The sequence below is a fragment of the Culex quinquefasciatus genome, chromosome 3 (assembly GCF_015732765.1).
Source record: "Culex quinquefasciatus strain JHB chromosome 3, VPISU_Cqui_1.0_pri_paternal, whole genome shotgun sequence".
Lineage (NCBI taxonomy): Eukaryota > Metazoa > Arthropoda > Insecta > Diptera > Culicidae > Culex > Culex quinquefasciatus.
Window position 1 is genome coordinate 193,201,195 of NC_051863.1, and position 22,699 is coordinate 193,223,893.

General features: G+C 36.9%; 1 protein-coding gene across 1 annotated transcript in view; it reads right to left on the bottom strand.

Moving 5' to 3' along the window:
* LOC6030994 overlaps positions 1-17,950 on the bottom strand; it is a 222,975-nt gene extending 205,025 nt beyond the window's left edge. The window contains exon 1 of the mRNA XM_038261863.1: positions 17,079-17,950. The gene's annotated coding sequence lies outside the window, so the exon portion shown is untranslated. The remainder of the gene's footprint in view (positions 1-17,078) is intronic.
* Positions 17,951-22,699: the final 4,749 nt, after the last annotated feature.

The following is a 22,699-nucleotide window of genomic DNA, read 5'->3' on the forward strand; positions in this document are numbered from 1 at the left end:
ATTTCATATCCAGTATCAAAAATCATAAAGTTTGATACCCATATTGCCCCTACTCTTAAGGTTCGGCAAATGTCCCCCCATCGGAACATCCCCGGGGCCTCCGGCCACTCCGGATTGTGGCCACTACTGCCGAAATGTCAAATTTCATATTCAGTATCAAAAACCATAAAGTTTGATACCCATATTGCCCCTACTCTTATGGTTCGGCAAATGTCCCCCCATCGGAACATCCCCGGGGCCTCCGGCCACTCCGGATTGTGGCCACTACTGCCGAAATGTCAAATTTCATATTCAGTATCAAAAACCATAAAGTTTGATACCCATATTGCCCGAACTCTTATGGTTCGGCAAATGTCCCCCCATCGGAACATCCCCGGGGCCTCCGGCCACTCCGGATTGTGGCCACTACTGCCGAAATGTCAAATTTCATGTCCAGTATCAAAAACCATAAAGTTTGATACCCATATTGCCCCTACTCTTATGGTTCGGCAAATGTCCCCCCATCGGAACATCCCCGGGGCCTCCGGCCACTCCGGATTGTGGCCACTACTGCCGAAATGTCAAATTTCATGTCCAGTATCAAAAACCATAAAGTTTGATACCCATATTGCCCCTACTCTTACGGTCCGGCAAATGTCCCCCCATCGGAACATCCGCGGGGCCTCCGGCCACTCCGGATTGTGGCCACTACTGCCGAAATGTCAAATTTCATGTCCAGTATCAAAAACCATAAAGTTTGATACCCATATTGCCCCTACTCTTATGGTTCGGCAAATGTCCCCCCATCGGAACATCCGCGGGGCCTCCGGCCACTCCGGATTGTGGCCACTACTGCCGAAATGTCAAATTTCATGTCCAGTATCAAAAACCATAAAGTTTGATACCCATATTGCCCCTACTCTTATGGTTCGGCAAATGTCCCCCCATCGGAACATCCCCGGGGCCTCCGGCCACTCCGGTTTATGGTCACTACTGCCGAAATGTCAAATTTCATGTCCAGTATCAAAAACCATAAAGTTTGATACCCATATTGCCCCTACTCTTATGGTTCGGCAAATGTCCCCCCATCGGAACATCCCCGGGGCCTCCGGCCACTCCGGATTGTGGCCACTACTGCCGAAATGTCAAATTTCATATTCAGTATCAAAAACCATAAAGTTTGATACCCATATTGCCCCAACTCTTACGGTCCGGCAAATGTCCCCCCATCGGAACATCCCCGGGGCCTCCGGCCACTCCGGATTATGGCCACTACTGCCGAAATGTCAAATTTCATATTCAGTATCAAAAACCATAAAATTTGATACCCATATTGCCCCTACTCTTATGGTTCGGCAAATGTCCCCCCATCGGAACATCGCCGGGGCCTCCGGCCACTCCGGATTGTGGCCACTACTGCCGAAATGTCAAATTTCATATTCAGTATCAAAAACCATAAAGTTTAATACCCATATTGTCCCTACTCTTATGGTTCGGCAAATGTCCCCCCATCGGAACATCCCCGGGGCCTCCGGCCACTCCGGTTTATGGTCACTACTGCCGAAATGTCAAATTTCATGTCCAGTATCAAAAATCATAAAGTTTGATACCCATATTGCCCCTACTCTTATGGTTCGGCAAATGTCCCCCCATCGGAACATCCCCGGGGCCTCCGGCCACTCCGGATTGTGGCCACTACTGCCGAAATGTCAAATTTCATGTCCAATATCAAAAACCATAAAGTTTGATACCCATATTGCCCCAACTCTTACGGTCCGGCAAATGTCCCCCCATCGGAACATCCCCGGGGCCTCCGGCCACTCCGGATTATGGCCACTACTGCCGAAATGTCAAATTTCATATTCAGTATCAAAAACCATAAAGTTTGATACCCATATTGCCCCTACTCTTATGGTTCGGCAAATGTCCCCCCATCGGAACATCCCCGGGGCCTCCGGCCACTCCGGATTGTGGCCACTACTGCCGAAATGTCAAATTTCATGTCCAGTATCAAAAACCATAAAGTTTGATACCCATATTGCCCCTACTCTTATGGTTCGGCAAATGTCCCCCCATCGGAACATCCCCGGGGCCTCCGGCCACTCCGGTTTATGGCCACTACTGCCGAAATGTCAAATTTCATATTCAGTATCAAAAACCATAAAGTTTGATACCCATATTGCCCCTACTCTTATGGTTCGGCAAATGTCCCCCCATCGGAACATCCCCGGGGCCTCCGGCCACTCCGGATTGTGGCCACTACTGCCGAAATGTCAAATTTCATATTCAGTATCAAAAACCATAAAGTTTGATACCCATATTGCCCCTACTCTTATGGTTCGGCAAATGTCCCCCCATCGGAACATCCCCGGGGCCTCCGGCCACTCCGGATTGTGGCCACTACTGCCGAAATGTCAAATTTCATATTCAGTATCAAAAACCATAAAGTTTGATACCCATATTGCCCCTACTCTTACGGTTCGGCAAATGTGCCCCCATCGGAACATCCGCGGGGCCTCCGGCCACTCCAGTCCAGGTGGTGGCCTGTTCCAATGATCGACTCCCGCGACTGCCATGTCATAGCTGGTCCTTGCCTCCAAGCTATCTGCTCCCAGACCTCCAGGCCGTCTGCTGCCGGGCCACCAGGCCATCTGCTTCTGATGTGTTCTCGTCGACGTCCAGCAATAGAATGAATTTTCGGGACCGACCGAGCCGAGTTTTGTTGGCTCGTCGACGATCCGAAAATTATGAGGTGGAGTGGGGGAGATTTTAGATACATCAATCTCACGTCTCTCGATTGACTGATTGGGAAACGTTCGTTCATCCAACCAGCGTGCACCATAAAGAGGGGAAATTTGCTGAGAGGGGAATTCGTCACGTAACGTTTTCGCTTCGCGAAAATTTTGGATTGACACCACGTATAGAAACCTTAGGACAAAGTTCTTTGTCAAAAAAACTTCCTATTCATGCAAACTAATCAGCCTTCCATGAACCCCTTCCATCATCGTCATCGCCGTCATTGGAGGGACCTGTCTACGGTACAATGCAGATCTTAATGAGGAAAGTTTTTCCTCAGAGAGCTTCAGCTGCAGCAGCTCGGCACACATGTATTTAAAAAATTCATATGCCGTCAATGTCAACCACTTCTGGGACCAACCCGCCAACGGTTCGAACTGCTGAAGAGGTGTTTTTTTTTCGTCAGTAGTTTGTTTGCCATGAATGATCCGACACGAGATGGTGTACAAAAAAACAACTTTCCCTCTTGGCACTTGTTGCGCGGTCGAGTAGTGGTTCGAAGCAGTCAGTGGTAGTAGTAATGGTTAGTAGCTGGTGCTCACGATAATGAGCTTTGGGAGCACTTCGATGATGATGATGGGATTTTTTTTTTTATTTCTTGCTGTTGTATATAGATGAATGAAATGTGTTACGGCTAGGGCACGCTAATCGATCGGTGTTTGTGGGATTTGTGATCAACTTTAGAGTGGTTGTGGTTTGGAAGAAAAATGACTTATTTGCAGTAGAGGGGTAATTTCAATAAGGAAATCTTTTTACTGCTTATTGGATGACAGAAAACTGCAGCAAGATTGCTTTCAGATATGTAGTTTGACAATTTAGATATTCGTCCCATTTTAGTATTCTTGCAGAAAAGATTTTGGCACGTAATCAGGTCACTGAAATTTTTAATTCAACTTTTGGCACAATGTATAGTAAACTACACAACTCGACCTTTTTTAAGTTGATGTCTGTATACGCTTATGTTTCGTCAAGGTATGATAGATTTAGGCTAATCAAACACGCTACAATCGACAGAATTGAATTTTAGTAAATTCCCTGTCAATAAATAAAATTGTAAATTTGAGTATAGATGGTCATAAACGTCCATGCGCACCCTTTTAGAGACAACCATGCACACCTCCTTATTTTTGATACTCCCACAAAGAAACAAGCGCAAGATGCTTCCATACAATTTTTAGCAGAAATTTTAAATTTTATTTACTTGCCGGGAAATCATTTCTGTCGATTGGAGCGTGTTCAGTGAGCCTGAATTAATCAAATATTGACGAACCCGAACCGTTTATTGCCACAACTTTAAAAAATGTTAGGTTGTGTTATTAAGAATTAATTTTATAACTATTACTTGCTTGTTTAATCAAATATAACTCTTTTTTTCTTGCAATTCGATCGTCAAACTACTTTCTTTTCCTGTCAAAAACAACAAAATGGCCCACTTTTCTCTACAAAAAATAGCAGAATTTAAAATTATAACCTTTTAATACCAGTGCTGAAAAGTAGATCTTTATAGTTTCTTTCTAGTTTCAAAAAGTAACATTTTTCAATATTTTTAAAAATTCCATTTAAAAGGCGTTTTAGGAATTGCAAAAAAAATGACAAAAAAACTCGTTGCGAAACTTGAATTTTTCAGCACTTGTCGTACGACGTGTGCTGGAAAAATCTTCTTTTTGCCAATTGCTGCATAAAATACTATACTATTGTTAAATTTTTGGACTATAGGTTACAAAAATACCATTGACTAAAGGTCTTTTGCAGATATTGATTTATATTTTTTGAAATCTTGAAACTGTAGCGCAGCAGCAAAAATTTATATCATTAAACGAAAAATCATAGCAATGATAGAAATTTTCCAATATTATGATAAAAAATATATTTTTGAACATGGTCTGATCTAGTTTAGTTGAATAATGTCATATTTTTAACAAATATGAATTTTAAGAGGTTACAATTTCAATACGATGCAAGATATTAAACTTAATTGTAAGCTTTTTGATTAAGAATCTGATTTCAAATCCAAAATAAAATCAAACTAGTTTTTCAAGTTTTCTACGTTTTCAAAAATTATGATTTTTAGAAAAAAATTGGCAAAACTGCCAAATGAATTATGACCGACATATGTTATGGCTTTTGTCATCTTAAATATATTCAAAAGCGAGATTTTCAAAAATGGGATATTTTGCGTAATGAAATATGGGTTTTTTCCTGCAAAGTTCTAAGCAATATCTATAACTTTGCCAAAAATGCGAAATTGATCAGAAAATTCGTTTTCAAGATACTGAATTTGGGATATTTTCAAAAGCTTTTTGCCTTCCTCACTGAGGTAAGGCTATAATCCTGCTCTAAAATGAACTTTTTATTAAAAGCTCGAAGACCCACCTTCATATGTACATATCGACTCAGAATCGAAAACTGAACAAATGTCTGGGTGTGTGTATGTGTGTGTGTGTGTGTGTATGTATGTATGTGTTCAAAAATCTTGCCAAGTTTTCTCAGCACTGGTTTCGACTTGGTTTAGGGTCCCATACATCGCTATTGAATTGTTTGAAGTTTCGATAAGTAGTTCAAAAGTTATGTATAAAAATGTGTTTTCAAATATATCCGGATCTCACTTAAATGCATGTAAACGATGTCCGGATCCATCATCCGACCCATCGTTGGTTAGGTAATCGACAGACCTTTCCAACGAGTCCACAAAATTGAAGATCTGGCAACCCTGTCTCGAGTTATGACCACTTAAATGATATTTATGTACTTTTTTGACGCCGGATCTCACTTAAATGTATGTAAACGATGTCCGGATCCATCATCCAACCTATCGTTGATTAGGTAATCAATAGAACATTCCAACGAGTCCACAACATCCAAGATCTGGCAACCCTGTCTTGAGTTATGACCACTGAAGTGATATTTATGTACTTTTTGAAGCCGGATCTTACTTAAATATATGTAAACGATGTCCGGAACCATCATCCGACACATCTTTGGTTAGGTAATCAAGAGAAATTTCCAACGAGTCTACATAATTGAAAATCTGGCAACCCTGTCTCGAGTTATGACCACTTAAGTGATATTTATGTACTTTTTTGACGCCGGATCTCACTTAAATGTATGTAAACGATGTCCGGATCCATCATCCAACCTATCGTTGATTAGGTAATCAATAGACCATTCCAACGAGTCCACAACATCCAAGATCTGGCCACCCTTTCTTGAGTTATGACCACTTAAGTGATATTTATGTACTTTTTTGAAGCCGGATCTCACTTAAATGCATGTAAACTATGTCCGGATCCATCATCCGACCCATCATTGGTTGGGTAATCGAGAGACCTTTCCAACGAGTCCACATAATTGAAGATCTGGCAACCCTGCCTCGAGTTATGACCATTTAAGTGATATTTATGCACTTTTTTGACGCCGGATCTCACTTAAATGCATGTAAACGATGTCCGGATCCATCATCCGACTCATCGTTGGTTAGGTAATCGAGAGACCTTTCCAACGAGTTCTCAACATTGAAGATCTGGCAACCCTGTCTTGAGTTATGACCACTTAAGTGATATTTATGTACTTTTTTGAAGCCGGATCTTACTTAAATGTATGTAAACGATGTCCGGAACCATCATCCGACCCATCTTTGGTTAGGTAATCAAGAGAACTTTCCAACGAGTCTACATAATTGAAAATCTGGCAACCCTGTCTCGAGTTATGACCACTTAAGTGATATTTATGTACTTTTTTGACGCCGGATCTCACTTAAATGTATGTAAACGATGTCCGGATCTACCATCCAACCTATCATTGATTAGGTAATCAATAGACCATTCCAACGAGTCCACAACATCCAAGATCTGGCAACCCTTTCTTGAGTTATGACCACTTAAGTGATATTTATGTACTTTTTTGAAGCCGGATCTCACTTAAATGTATGTAAACGATGTCCAGAACCATCATCCGACCCATCTTTGGTTAGGTAATCAAGAGAACTTTCCAACGAGTCTACATAATTGAAAATCTGGCAACCCTGTCTCAAGTTATGACAACTTCAGTTATATCTGTGTACTTATTTTTCTGGACCTAAAAAAGTAGCTGAAATATGTGTCCAAACCACTCATATTACCCATTGTTGGTAAAAAGTGAGGAAGGCTTCAACCACATAGGTGGATTAAGTTAGTTTTTGTATGGACAGCTGCTTTTAGTATGAAGACTTTAATGGATGAACTAATGATGTAAAATGTCTTTTTGTTCATTTAGTTCATAGTTTCATCAAATAAAAGATACAAAAAAAATCGTTGTCCGGAGTGTCAGAGAATCAGTATTGATTTACTTGTTTAAAGTGAGTCAAGGTTTTGAATAAAAACTCAAACAGTAACTGGCAAGGGTCTAAAAATATTCTTTCCATTAATTCAAAAAGGTCAACATCCAATGCCAACAGTATCCAAAAGGTATAAAAACGCAATCTAAAATCTGCCAAGCATGCAATCTAATAAAGGAATGAAATACCTCCAATGATTCGCAACTCCACCATTCTTCAATGCCCGCAATAAAAACCTCAATAATCACAGGGAAAAAATTAATTTCCAAAACCGACTTCGATTCCCGCAGGCGACGAACCTTTCTGCCACCTTGCCTTTCAACACTGGCAGCAGTGCACTTTGCGTGATGATTGATGACGCATTCCACGGCGAAACCCCGCAAAAACGGCGATTGATTTCTCAGAGTTTGGAAACTTGCGTGCGCTCAAATTATACCCCCCAACTTTCGAAACAATCGCACGGCCGTGCGGATAGTCAGGTGTTAAATCACTGGTTTCTCGTTAACCGGCTTTCACGCAGAACTTCGTTGGAGGGCTGGCTCGCCCCTAATTAGAGGGGGAAAGACCTGTTGGTGCATCTTCACTTAATAAAGAGAAAAATGAGCCTGGTAAGATGCGTTGAAAGAGATAAAACTGCTGCAAGTATCGTTTCTCGAAGGCGAACATCAAATTGATTCTAATGGCTACCTTTTTGAACGAACGAAGATCCTGGATGTCCTCCTGAGATGTCCCGAAATCGTGTTCATTTTTCATGCCTAATTGACGTTCTGCCCTGCTTTGATACCATCTTTCTGGAGCGCAACCAAGGCCATGAATCAACCCCGACAATGGGAATAAATCAAATGGAAGACCTTGACAAAATCCCCCAAAAAAAATCAACCTCTGACGGGATATTAATTTCGCGGTTTACCACGCGGATCTTGCGTCAAGTTCCGGAACCTCGCGATTATTGCAACTTTTATGTTCGTCGTATTCACAGAGCAGGGGGTACTTTCGATTTCGAACCCCGAACGTTCCAAGCCAACGAGCTGAACGGCAAACAAACAAAACGCGAGCGAAAGTGATCTCCACAGCTCGCGCGAAGGAGCAGGGCGTGGAGTTGGTGGTTTTGGCCCGGCGAACGTCCTAATCTATGTTGTCAACATGATTTTCTCCAAACGCGCCGGGTTTGTGTGCATTATTGTGGGTATTGTGTTCATGGTTCGTTGAAGGTCTTGGGGTGTATTTGCGGTTTGTTTGTTCACTTTCGAAGCCCGTGGTTGATTATTTGGGTGCAACGAACAGACGGTTGACAGTTGGAGACGTTTGAAAACATTGTTCAGAGAGATACAAATTGTCTCCAAAGGACTCAAAGTATTTCCTTTGTTCACGATCAATGTCAAAGATGACTTAGTAACGAGAGTTAACTTGCAAAACTTACATCTAAATACGTTTAAACTTGTAGTCTAAAAAAGGTCAAACTCTTTAGTCAGACGAAATCAACTGGTTTGCTCCAACCAGATGCGACTTTTTCGAAACAGGTGTCATCTTCTCTCTCGATCAAGTTCGTCAATTTCTGCCTCCTAATCCATCATAAGCAATCTGTCCCCCAAAATTCTCGTCCATATCCGGCTCAGACCAGTTTCCCACAACAAAACAACTTTTTCTGAAGGTCAACCAGGGCGCTTCTGCCTTTTCGGGCAGATGTAAATTATAGATTTCATGCTCAAAACGAAAACTCTACCTCCACAAAGGGCGTCTTTAAGCTTTAAAGTTCGATTTGGACACCGCCCCAAATCACACTTCAGCACCAAAATTTATTCAGTTCGTGCGCGGAAAAAACCAGAATCGGTCTAATCTCAAACCAGTCCGGGGTATCGAATGTCGCCTGGCTTTGTTTTCTTCTAAAGTGGTTGTTTGAGTTTGAGGCGAGGTCCCAAGTTGATCTCTTTCCAGTTTTTGTTTTGAGGGGGTTGCCAAAAATAATCTGCGTGGACGAAAACCGGACACCACAAGTCATGTTAGTAAGAATGCCTTCAGGTAGAATTTTTGAGGGGGATCAGAACAACTTCCACCTTCTGAAGACTTCAATATCCCAGCAAGTTGCTCAAAGAAGCTGTAGAACTTCCCATTGTCTGCTTTATTAATTTGAGCGTCCCGCTAAACTCACTACCGGCGAAGATCTAGAAATGCCAACAGAAACCACCGTCCAAGGTCGACCTGTTGTTCGCAGGTGGTTGGTCTAAAAAAAAGCTCAAATTCGATGTTTTTTTTTCTGATCTTTCACACGCACCAATGAGTTTTGCTGCACACAGCAAGTCGAAGACGGGGTTCGGTGATGATGAAATTGCCAAGTTGACGATGACCCGGGCTGCCTTGAAGGGGGGTTCAAATTTGGTGCCGAAGTTCAGGCTGATCATCGAGAGGTTTTGTCACCGAGTTGTGTTCACCCTGCAGCGGGGTGCAGCACGCAGAAGACAAATTGACCGTTTTGGAGGAAATCCCCCTCCCAAATAAGGGTTGAATGTCAAATGTTGGTTGTGAAATTTAGCCTTTTTTTTCGCGCGGGATCTTCGGCTGCTTAATGGCAATTGAGTGATCAAGTTTATTGCCCGCGTAGGATCGATTAATCTTTGCCTCTACAGTTGGTACAAATATGGTAAATGAGCTGTGAAATGGTACTCCTTTTGTTTTCGAGTAGTTGGCTGACGGTGACTTGACCGAGGGGTGTGACGAACCTTTCGGAGAGCGTGGTGATTGGTGATGATCATTACCGCGGTGTAGTAGTTGCTTGTACATTAGCTTGTTTTAACATGGTGGCGTGACCTTAAGGGGGATTGTGAGTCAACGCAGTTGCTTAATCATAATTTATGTATTTTGGAATCCCAAAATAATAATAATAATAACTTGAATAATGATTTGATCTGAATAAAATTTATGAGTAATTTTCGAAAGTAAATTAAAATATCCTTGATTTTTTCATGTTTAAAAGTAATGATTTACACGAAAATAAAAGTTGAATTTTGGAAGGTTGAAAATTTGGTTGGTTGAATAATACTTCTTTTGGAGTAATTTTACGAAAAAATGTGTTAAAATGTGAACCTGATGTTTAGCTGGAATTCTTGAGGTTATGTTGAAAATGAATTGTTTGCATAACTATTGAAAAACTCAATCAAACTTTACAATTTTCAATACCAAGCTATGAGACCCGAAACTGGACCGAATGGAACAATGTCGAGAAAATCAAGTTAATATTTCTAATCAACACCCACACCAACAAGAATTTGCCTGAAATTCGATTGTAAATTGATACACAGAAAAAAAGTTGAATTTTGAAAGGTTGAAAATTTGGTAGGTTTAATATTACCTCTCTTTTGAGTCATATTACATTGAAAAAGTGTAATAATGTCAACATGATGAAAATTCACCACACAGCAAAAAAATTTGTAATTTTGGAAAGTGTAATTTTAGAAGGTTGAATGTTACCTCTTTTATGATGTAATTTTACCTCTATTAAGATTGAAAAAGCTACATTACATCAAAATGGTGGTAAAATTACACATTTTCAGAGGTAAAATTACACATTTTTTCTGACATGAAAGATGTACCCATTCCCAGATGTAATATTACCATATTTTTTTTTGTGCAGTAAAAAAACGAAAAAAGTTTACTTAGTGAAACTTAAAAAAAGTTGCCATTTTTGCCTTTCTCACTGCGAAAAGGCTATACAGTCACTCAAAAACTAGTACTTCAAGACTTTTTCTGGATGTACATGCACAGAAAAAAATTATGGTAATATTCATTAGAGAATGATGACAGATTTTGTGTCAAAAAATGTGTAATATTGCATCAGGAACTGGTGAATTTTCATCAGGTTCACATTATTACACATTTTTTAATGTAAGTTTATTTAAAAAAGAGGTAATATTAAACCTACCAAATTTTCAACCTTCCAAAATTAAACATTTTTTATGTGTATCAATTTACAATCGAATTCCACGTAAATGTTTGTTGGTGTGGATGTTGATCAGAAATATTAACTTGATTTTCTCGACGTTGTTCCATTCGGTTCAGTTTCGGGTATCATAGCTTGGTAATGAAAATTGTAAATTTTGATTGAGTTTTTCATTAGTTATGTATATTAACATCTAATTTTCAACATAAGCTCAAGAATTCCAGCTACACAGGACAAAAATGATGGTAATATTCATCAGGAAATGGTGACAGATATTGTGTCTAAAAAATGATTTATTTTACCCCAGAAAATGATGAATTTTCATCAGTTTTTGATGAATATTCATCAGGTTCACATTTTTACACATTTTTTATGTAATATTACTCGAAAAAAGAGGTTATATTCAACTTACCAAATTTTCAACATTCCAAAATTCAACTTTGTTTTTCTGTGTTCACAGAAAAAAAATATGGTAATATTCATCAGGAAATAGTGAAAGTTTTTGTCAAATGTGTAATATTACATCAGGAATTGGTTAATATTCATCAGTTTCTGGTAAATTTTCATCAGGTTCATATTTTTACACATTTTTAAGTAAAATTTATCCTAAAAAGAAGTAATATTCAACCAACCGAAATTTCAACCTTCCAAAATTAAACTTTTTTTAACTCGTGATGTTCATTAGCAAACCCCTTATGTTTTTATATCAAATTTTTTGTAATTGTCTGCTCTACAATTTTGTAGAACATTGTTACACTCTAAAAAATAAACCTGCACAGTTAGAAAAAAACACGAAATTTTAAAATGATTTTGAAAAATACGTTTTTTCGGAATTCTGAGTACGCCATCAAATCGGGCGTCTAATTTTACAGAAAAGTCCCTTTGACACCAAATTTCTATCTCATCACCGTTTCAGGCTGCAAATTATTGAAAAACACCTCTTTTTTCGCATGTTCAAAAATGGAAGGGGTCGTACCGCCCCTCCGTCACGAGATATCAAAAAACGGACCTCGGATTCGTGATCAGGGGCAACTGTTGTGTGAGTTGGCGGAGAATTACCCGTATAATATTTTAAATCAACAAACATGGATTTATTCGAAAATTATCTTATCACTGAGGTAATTAATAAAAATGTTTTTTAAAGGTTTGAAATTTTTATACATTTAAAAAAATTTAAGCATTTTTGTAAAGTGACAAGCCTACAAACATAACTTAGTCAATGTTTAAAAAGGGTTTAAATATTTGACCATCTTGGACCACTTTGTTTCGTATTCAGTGAGACAAAAAATATTCAATTCATTGATCAAATCATAAACAGATAATTTCTAAAAGTTGCTACAGACTTTAAGTTGCGCTAAATTACACAACTCAGCTTCAAATCCATCCAAAACCAACTCTCACCTGCTCTCGATTTGCTTGAGGCGCCACAATGTGAATACTTGAACAATGGGAGCCCCCGTCCGAAAAATCATTGAAAAATCGAAAACGCGTTAGAAAAACATCGCTCGCGATTAGTTTATTCAGCAAAGGCCAGAAATGAAAACAACAAGATGCTCACCAAAAAAATAAGAAAAACCCCGCGATCTCAATGAAATTCAGCTGCTCAGCACCGTGATGTAATGGAAAAGAAGAGCTGCGCCAAGAAGAACGCAGATAAATATTCGTTTATGAAATTAATTGGCTGTTTAGATGGCGGCTGCGGCGGCGGCCTGGAAAAACAAAATTATGAAAATGGCCCCGCACTCTGAGATGCAGAAGCTTAGAAGAAAAGCGCGCCAAAACGCCAAACGAGGGTCTGCGTGCGATTACGTGACAATCACACCCCAAAAACTGACAGTCTCAAAGTCTTCTTCCAAATGAGCTCGGATTGAATTTTTAATTGAAAATTTAGAGTGTGAAAACTGTGCGAGCGAGTCCTCGACAAAAACAGAGCGCGCGAGATCGCGAAAAGCCGGGGCCCAAATTGGGTGAAAAATTATGAAACTTTTGGGTGGAAAAATTACACGGTGGCGCACGGTCGCGAGATCAAAAGCTCCGATTTTTTGTTCGGTGCGATGCTGATTGAGCTTAGTCGCGGTGGCGACGGCTGACTAACTAATCGCGCTTAAGCGGGCGCGTTGGTGGGGCAACTACAGAGTTGGTGCTGTGAACACACAACAAATCTGAAATAATAAGGCCCACGATGAAGGGAAAACCGTGTGACTTGCGAAAATTTGTTTGCGAGCACATTTTCCAAGCTTGGAGAATTATTTAAGGGCAACGAGCATGGTTTTGTTGTAGGTTTTTTTGTTTGCTTCTTTCTTGCACTCAAGTGGATGTTTTACGGTCACTTAATTAGCTACTGGCTGATTTGCTGTTTGGTTGAATTAGCACGGCGGTTGCTCGAACTAGAGGCTAACTGGAGCTGACAGAATGTGCTAGGGAAGTTGGGACTTTGAATGGTTGGAATTGGGTGAAATCAAATTATGTGGTTTTATTGAATAATATTTTTACAACGCCAATTTTAATTTTATTACAAGTTTTTGGATCTAGAAAAAATCAGGGCCACACAAAATTATTGCTAGAAATTAAATTATTGATTGGAAAGCTTAAAAAACGATTGTAAACTATTTAGAATTCATTGCATAACGTTTATTTATATAGTTTTAAAAAAATTAAGGTTTTTATATTTAAAAAAAAATGGAAAAAAATCCACAAATATATATATATTTTGCAAATCTATTACGGTAGCACAACTATTACAATGTTCAAAGCAGTTGCCTGAAACTTTAAAACTTGTCTTGAATATCAAGCCCCTAGAGCTGAGGTACAAAAACTGTAGATAAATTTGTTCTATTCTTAAAGGTTAAAACTATCAGCATTGCTAAGCGTTTATCTTACCAACATAAAAATTTTAAAGTTTACAAAACTTAGTTATCAATACCACAGATCATTTAAGGTTTGAAATATTTTGGTTAACATGATTTTATAGATGCTCATTATGTGAATTGCATTGTAATACTTAAAAGGTTTATATATAAAATCAGACTTTTTATGCTTATAAGGCCATTGCAAATTTTATATCAAATTTTTGTCCCCTCCCTCCTTCAAAAACTTCTCAAAAAACCAAGGTACAAAAAAACAATTGTTGCTGAAAATTAAAGTTGATTTTTGTAATGATATGAAATAAGAGCACTTATGGATTTTTTGCTTATTTTGAATTTTAGACCACAAATCGGAAAAATAAATAAAACCACAGGAAAAAATGGATTTGATGAAATTTTACTAATTTTCGGTGCTACCATAACTCTGATAATGTATGACACATTTTTTAATACTCTTTGATTTTATAACAATTGTAGACATTAAATTTGAAAAACATGCGTAAAATTTGAAGATTTGTAGTTTACTGAATTATTGTTACGAAAAGTCTGTGGAACAAAAAGCCAAATGCAGATTTTTAAGTTACAACTTTCAAGTTACATTCAAATCCATACAGTTGGTAATTTTATTCATATTTTATCATTTAAAAAAAATGAGGACAATACTTTTGAACGGTTATGATTTTCATATTTTTTTGAATATTTATTTATGAATGATTTATTTCAAAATAAGTTTAATTGGCAAAAATCTAGTTTTTATGGCAACTTAAAGATCAATATAATATTTAATTATTTAATTTTGTAAATAAAATATTTTGGACTATAGATTAAAGTGATGTCGGAAAGTCAGATAATTCAGATAAAATTGTTTCAAAAATCAAACAGTTGTGCAACATTCCTAACCATTAGTTTTTTAAAGTCCTTTTTTCAGTTTTTTTTTGTTGAATCATATTCAACCTAAGGTCATTTTTGCATATTTTTTTAATATTTAATTAAATCAAAGATTTTTATTAACAATTTTGTGGTGAGTTAAAGATAATTTGTTCCAACAAATATTTGAAAAATTGCCTTCTTTAACGTTTGGATTCAATCAAAATAAATACATTTAAAAAATACCATGATTTTTTTTTAAAATAATTTGTCTATTCTTCATTTTGTTCGAACCTCGTATTAGTTTCTCTCTAGACTGTTTTTAAATTTAATTGTCTGTTTTTTCTTTAACTTGAAGAATGCATAAAATCTGGTAAAAAAGTATTTGATGAGGCAACCCGTTGTCTTAGATTTTGGTCCCCCTATAAACATTTATTTTTCAAAAAATCTTGCACAAAAAATTATTTGAATTTAATTTTATAGATTTAAAACAATGACGAAGATCGATTTAAGAGAATACTTTCAAGATATTTTGCATACTTTCATCATAACCTCTATTCAAAATATTTATCAAGAATTTTGAGACAATGTTAGCTGCAGAATTATGACAACTCAGCTTCTCTCCTTTCAAAAGAGTCGAAAGAAAACTTCTTACAACAATATTTTTAATTGCCTTACTTAGTCAAATTTTTAGTGTTTCAAAATCAGAATAAAAATGGAAATGGAAAGAATACATGTACTACAAAGATTTTTAAAGCTTAGTTTTTTAAGTACTTTGACTAACAAAAAGTCTTTTGGACTTAATTTTACTAAATTCGATTTTTGTAAAATTTAAATTGTATGTTTTCAATTTAAACGTTTTTCATTCATGAATTTAATTAACCCCCTAGCGCCCATGGTTGCACCAGAGCAATACTAATTTTTCCCTTCAAATTGAAATTTTTAATGAAATTATCTCATTCTTTCTTCACAGTGTTATTTAAGATGTTTACTGCCTTCAATTCAAATTCCATCGAATTTGGTCAATTATGTAGAAAATGGCAAGGAAAACCGTAAAAAATCTCGATTTTGCTCTTGGCGGGAAGGGGTTATTAATATTTTAGCAGATTAGGCTGGTACAAATATTTTTAATAGTTTATGTCACCCATAAGAGTTGGGCCAAAAAAATAGGGGGCAGAAAAAATATTTTTTCAAGAAACTTCAAAATCTGATTGGAATCTATTTAAAACACAACCCCCTACATCAAAAGCGAAGATAATGCATTTAGGACATTTATGCGGTCAGGGGCAGTTCGGGTTTATTCAAAAATCTTTTGTATTCAAAAATAAAAACAATGTGCAATACCGCACAAAAAAAAATTTTTTTTTTTCGCTGAAATTTCAGTTTTTGTCAAACTATTTTTTTTAAAACTGATGGTTGCAAAACAATTGAACTAGTTTAAAATGCTATAAGCACTTTTTTAGTTCAAATGTTGAAATTGCTTGTTAATTAAATTTTTATTATTTTATTTTTCAACCCCTCTTCTACCTGCTTAAGCTTAAGAAAATGGGCTTGCTTCAAATAGTTGCAACAATATTTAGTTTATATTATTTAAAAAAAAATAATTGAAAATAAAATACAGATTAAAAACGATCTAATTATAATTTGAGAATTTTATAATATTCAATATTGGTTCTAAAAATTAGAGTGCAGTTTTTTTTTTCAAGAAACTTTCAATGAAATAAAAAAATAAAAAAATAACTAAATGAATACAACTCAAATGCACTTTCTTATGTATTAATAATTTTAGGGTGATATAAAATTGAATGAGTAAATAAAAAATATATTTTTTTATACTTTGTGAAATTTCATTCCAAAATTATCGTAAAACTTCTGTTCTGATTTTTACCAACCGTTTAATTCTAGAATACTTTGACAAATATCATAAAATTAAAGTCATATTAATAATTTAGTTTTGGCCAGTTAAATAGCATCACGCAATACCTTACATAAGTCTTGTGTCCGTTTTTTTGTTCTTAGCTTCTTTAAGCTTTCTGCAGTTACGCTCAACTATGAAGCTGTAATATTTTTTTAGCAACACTTGATTTGTATAAAAACATTGCCCCAATTGTGCGTGCACCTTCACTTGTTTGGTTCTAGTTCATTTCACAAGACAGCTAGTCAGCCAACCGATCAACAGTTTTTTTCTTAAACTTTTTTTGCATTAGTTCTTCGAATGACTGATTTTCAGTTTTATAAATGGGGTTTTTCCCCTCAATTGTTTAACAACACGTTGCGGTGGGTGAAATAAAATAAATGTCAATAGAAAAATAAACAACAAACTAACCAGTTCAGGGTTTTCCTTCTTCACGTGGTCAAGACTCCTCTCTGCTTCTCTCTTTTCCAGCAATTTTTCCTTTTCGCGATGCTTTTGCAGCACTTTATTTTTCTCTAATCTCTGTTTCTCCCAGCTTGAGCCGCTGCAAACACTTGCACACACTTTCTTTCACTTTTTTTCTTCTCTTCCTTCTTGTTTTCCCTCTTTTGCTATCAGCTTCCGCGCTGCGTCGCTGCGATTTGTTTTTACTTTTCCTATTCCTCGTGCAACTTTTCACCACTTTTCACGTGTGGGCACCCTTCCTCACAACCTGTTATTCGTGTAGTCGTGTTTGTAGGTCCGGATCTCCGGAGATGATGAGGCAACACCAGGTTATTGCTGCAACTTGCCGTCTTGGTCGTAGTCGTCGAAGAAAGCCACCGAAAAAGCGCTCACACATACACGGTCGTTCGCACAAACATTCAACACTTTTGCTTTTAGTTTTCCTTATACTTTTTTTTTCTTTCGTTAAGCGTTAAGCCTGACTTAAGCCGAGTTACACAACTTTTCACATACAGGCATACACACACGCTTGCGAGCTCGTGCACGGTTTTCACTCTCTTTCTCCCTTTTTTTGCTGTAACTTTTGCTGCAACGTTTTTTGTTTTGTCACATGTGACGTTGGTGCCGGTCAGATGGCCACCCTCACCTCAAGGATTTTCGGTGGAACGGCCGCTCACAATTGTGCACGAACAAACCAAAAAAACGGATCACGATCACGAATCCTCGTCACGAGATCGTGCGAGGGAGAGAGCAGAGAGCACAGAGCTGAGAGCAGCGCCAAGGAGCAAACTCCACACGAGCAGACCAAATGAGCAACCGTGTGCGCCTTCGATAGCTTTCGCGAGTAGACTAGCGTGGAGCCCGCGATCGGGAGCTTGCCGAACCCCCCAACAGCAGCACGATCGACGACGCCGAGCCCCGAACGACGACGACGACGAAGAAGGCAACGGCGCACACACAAAAAAAAAACTACTTTTTCCTTCAGCTGCTGCTGCTTGGTTGGACTTGGACGCAGCACGAAGAAGTGTTTGGGTGCACGCACACAAACACCTACAGTGACGACTGCTTTGGCTGACTTGAGCAATGGGGAAGGTGCTAACTTGGTGTTGGTGTTTTTTTAGTGTTGCTGAATTAAGTGTGCTGATAGTTTGGTTAATGAATTTTTATACTTGCTGGGTGGGTGGTTGATGAATTCTGAGTCACGGAAGTGATTGAATGGTTAGTTGAGGAAATAGTCATAACGCTGTCCGGAGCTCATGATCGTTAAAAATGGAGCCACCTTCTTACATTTGATTGAAAATTTAATTCACCAAATTTGTTTAAAAAATGCAATCAGCTAAGTATTAGCAGAACCTTGACCTACTAGCATTCTCCCATATCCTTGTTTCTTGTTTTTAATATGTCCTAGAATTTCTTAAAAAGAAACTTGAAAAATCTTCATTTTTTGAGCAAGAATTTTCACGAAATGCCTTATTCATTATTGCATTCCTGTAAAACTGTGAAAAATATTGGAACGGAATCGACGTAACACCTTATAATGTGGCCCTCTTAATCCTTGCGGTTTCGTCAACGGATCCACAGGCGTGTATCGTTCTTTTTGCGACAAGACTCCGCCTCCCGGGTCTCCTAAGTGTGAAGGTATGGGCACGGGGAGAGGGCACCGAATACCTATAATTACACTTAGAATTTTTTGCGTCCGCTCCGGGATTCGAACCGGCGACCTCTGGATTGTGAGTCCAGTGCGCGGTCCGATTGATCCACACAGGCAGAGTTAACATATGAAAATGTTTTTTTAAAGTTCTACATTTTTTTCGTCAAATCTATGGTCCCTTAATTCCATATTTTTAAAAAAGATTTAATCCAGAGTTTTTTTTAGGTTTTTTGTGTTTCATATGTTTATAGGATCATTTTTTAAACTCTAGAAATAGCCTTTATTTGTTTACAATTGCATAAGTAAACATTTTTTGAGTTAATTTTCCAAGCTTTAATGTTACTCCTTCGTGGATGTTTTTACGATGGTAAAGTTTGTAGAAAAAGATATCAAATCTTTTTTTTATATACTACGGTTTTTACTATCTTATGCAATGGAATAAAATATTAATTTGTGCTGGATTATCAAAAAAGACAACACCAGTACAAATTAATATTTAATTTCAATTATTTGATCAATTCCACTCAGGGTTTCCTTGTGCCAGATATTGACTGATTATACAAGATTTTTAATTTTATGTCCATTTTGAGCAACTTTTTGCGTATAAAGGACGAATTTAATTGAAAATCAAAAAAGTTAGAATGTGTATTTCTTGCAGAAAATGCAAATTCAACGTTTTTGAGGTCAAAAAAACAGTTATTAATAAATTTTAATTACTTTCATCCCTCCTCTTCACCATTCAGAATTGTTAGATTTTTGTCTGCCAGATTTTTCCAGATTTTTAATCGATGCTTTGCCAGATTTTCCCAATTTTGACTTGGTAACCCTGATTCCACTGTGCCGCAAAAGTTGCTTCTTATTTGCATTCCTTCCAAAAATGTGTTGAGTTTTGTCAATCAACTCTGGATGGGAATAACAACTGTCATTTCTGCAGCAACTCTTTAGTGGTTTATTTTTTGCAGAAAAGTCGAAAACTGCAGACATTTTTAGCGGTATTTAGCGAAAACAAACCAGCAAAAATTTTACTTCAATGTTTTCCAAAAACCTTATTTTTTCAATTAATTAAATTCCACATAGACAATCAAATTTATTGTGTTTTTGTCTGCCATCCATAGTCGAATTGGACAATCAGCCTTTTTCTTGAATATTGTTTATGCATTTTTTAATTTGTCTTAAACTTTGTAAGGGCCTTCCCTCAGACCAAAGAATCCATTTGCGTAATTGGATCGTCCAAATAAGATGTCATACAAATTTGACAGATAAAAATCATTATCTTGAGAAAGGAATTTCTGGTGAAGCAAAGTTGTAGGTTTCAGGAACTTCGGGAGAAAATGATTTACACTTTAAAAAATCCGCTTTTGTTTGTTCCTAATGAAATCGATTTAGGTAAATACATTACTTCTGATAAAAAAATGTATCTTTAATTTTAAATTTAAACTCAAAATTTGTAAAAAAATGAATTTGAATTTTTTGTGTTTTTCATGAAAAGTCTTATAATTATTCTACAAATTTAACAATAGTTAAATAGCTAGACAATGAACAAACAAACGGTATAAAATGTGTAGACTATAGTTGAAAGAATTGAATATTTGTTAAGACACCCCGAAAAAGAAATCACAAATTGGAGAAAAACTTGAAGCTTCTCAAACACCGCAGAAAATCTTCGGACAATAAAAAATACATCAAGATGTTAGTCAACATGGCTAGGATGAATTATTTAAAACATTTATTTGTAACATAATATGTATTCAAGTACTGAAATTTGACCAAAATTATTCAAAATCAGTAGGCGAAAAAATATGATTACAAAACACTTCAAAGTGTAAATGGAAATTTATTTGCGATCAGCCGACATCATTTTAAAATGCATTTCTTTACGTTTAGAATTGTTTTAAGCATGCTTGGGATGATTTTAAAATCCTTTAATTTATGAAAAATTTCGGTGCACAGTACCGCAAAATGATGCTTTTTGCAAAAATAAAATGTTTTCGTGAAATCTTATTTTTTTCAAAATAACTTAAGGCTGGTACAAATATTTTTAAAAGTTTTTGTCACCCCCCCCCCCCCTTCAAAATTGGCCCGAAAAATCAGGGGGCAAAAAAATATTTTTACAATAAACTTCAAAATTTCAATGAACATTCAAGTGCAACCAACTGAAATCAAATTAAAATACATTCTCCTGCGTTTAAAATCATTTTTAGCATGTTTGAGTTAATTAAAAAATCTTAATTTTTTTGAAAATTTTCGATGCAAAATCTTTTTTTTCGATACAATTTTTGTTTTTGTCAGATCTTAGATTTTTTGAAACCTAATGATTGCAAAACAACTGAACTAGTGTAAAATGCATTTTAAAACACTTTTTTCATTTAAATGTGAAGACTATGGCTTGTTATTTAAATTTTTATATTTTTTTATTTTTTTGCCCCCCCCCCCTTGACCTCGGCCAGGGCCGAGGGACAAAAACTTTTTTAAATATTTGCATCGGCCTAATAACTTTAGAACTTATTTTTGTTTTTGAAATGTTTAGGCTATTGTTTGTATATGTTATATGGGTCATTCCATCTGAAGCGGAACAGCATTTGAAAATTACCCTCTCCGATCCTGCTCAAATTTGGCAGAGCTGTTGATACTATCAAAACATGCAAGAATCCCGAATTTCATCCAAATCGGACCACCCCCTCCATTTTTGTACCTCCCCAAAAAATCGACTTTTTGGCGATTTTTGGCCAAACCTCCTAGTTTCAAACGGCGATAGCTCAGGAACCACAAATCTTAGAGAGTCGGTCTTAGACTCAATTTTGAAGGAAATTGGACGTAGAATCCATTTCCGTGATCAAAATGTTGATTAATTTATTTTTTCTACCTGTATTGCGCAATTGAAAACTTTAAACGGCCGTATCTCAAAACACCCCAACTTATTTTTTTTATTTGACCTCGCCATCGTGTTCCCCGGCCAATTTTACATAAGAATCACCTATCGACAGAAATGAATATGTTTCGTTCCAGAGATATCGAATTTTAAAGTTTTGTGTTTTCGAGATTACCTGCATCAGCTTCATTCGTCGCATCTGCTAGAAGCACACAGGCGGGCTGATCAATAACTTCTACCTGGCCATTTATTGAAATAATATTTCATCATAAATAATCTTCATCAAATTGAGCAAAAATTAACTGTATAATACTGTAGGAAACTGAAGTTTAATCGCAAATGTTTATATGCTCAAAAAAATTAATGAAGTGAATTTCTGTGTTAACCCACTGGACAGAGCAATGACGACACACAGTAAAGGGCAGAATTGGATTCCGACGGAGCGAGAGGAAAATGCAATTCTCGGATTAGTTTTCAAAAGCCGTAAGAGCCATTGTTAAACAAAGTCCTTTTTGCATCGGTATTCGACCTACTAAATTAGTGTCAGAGGTCACGATGGCTCTTACGGCTTTTTAAAAACTCACCCGAGAATTAATCTTGTTAGTAACACTGAAAAATAAGTGCACGATACATTACACTACTCGACAAAACAAAACTTGTGTCAAGGGATTGACGATATCTCATCCGTTCCTGAGAGAAAAGGCATCCCCGAATCCGATGCATTCGACAGAATTTGATTTTATGTCCACGCGGACTGATGCAAATCTGGTTTTTAACATAAAATCGAACAATTTAAAAAAACCATGCGTCTCCTCCCAATTATATGAGCCATCTACAAGAATATGGAAATAGCCATTTTTTGCACAACGGAAACAACCAATTGTATAAAAAGTTGTCAAGTTCTCGGGGGTCCACAGCTAGCATTTTTGTACGATTTTAAAAATAAATATTAAAAGTTTAAAATTAATTTATTTAAAAACATATTTTTGATTTATTTGTTTACTAAAATTTTATGTATCTCAAAGGTCTATGGGTACTTCGGGATGTCCATGGTCATCCAAGGACTCC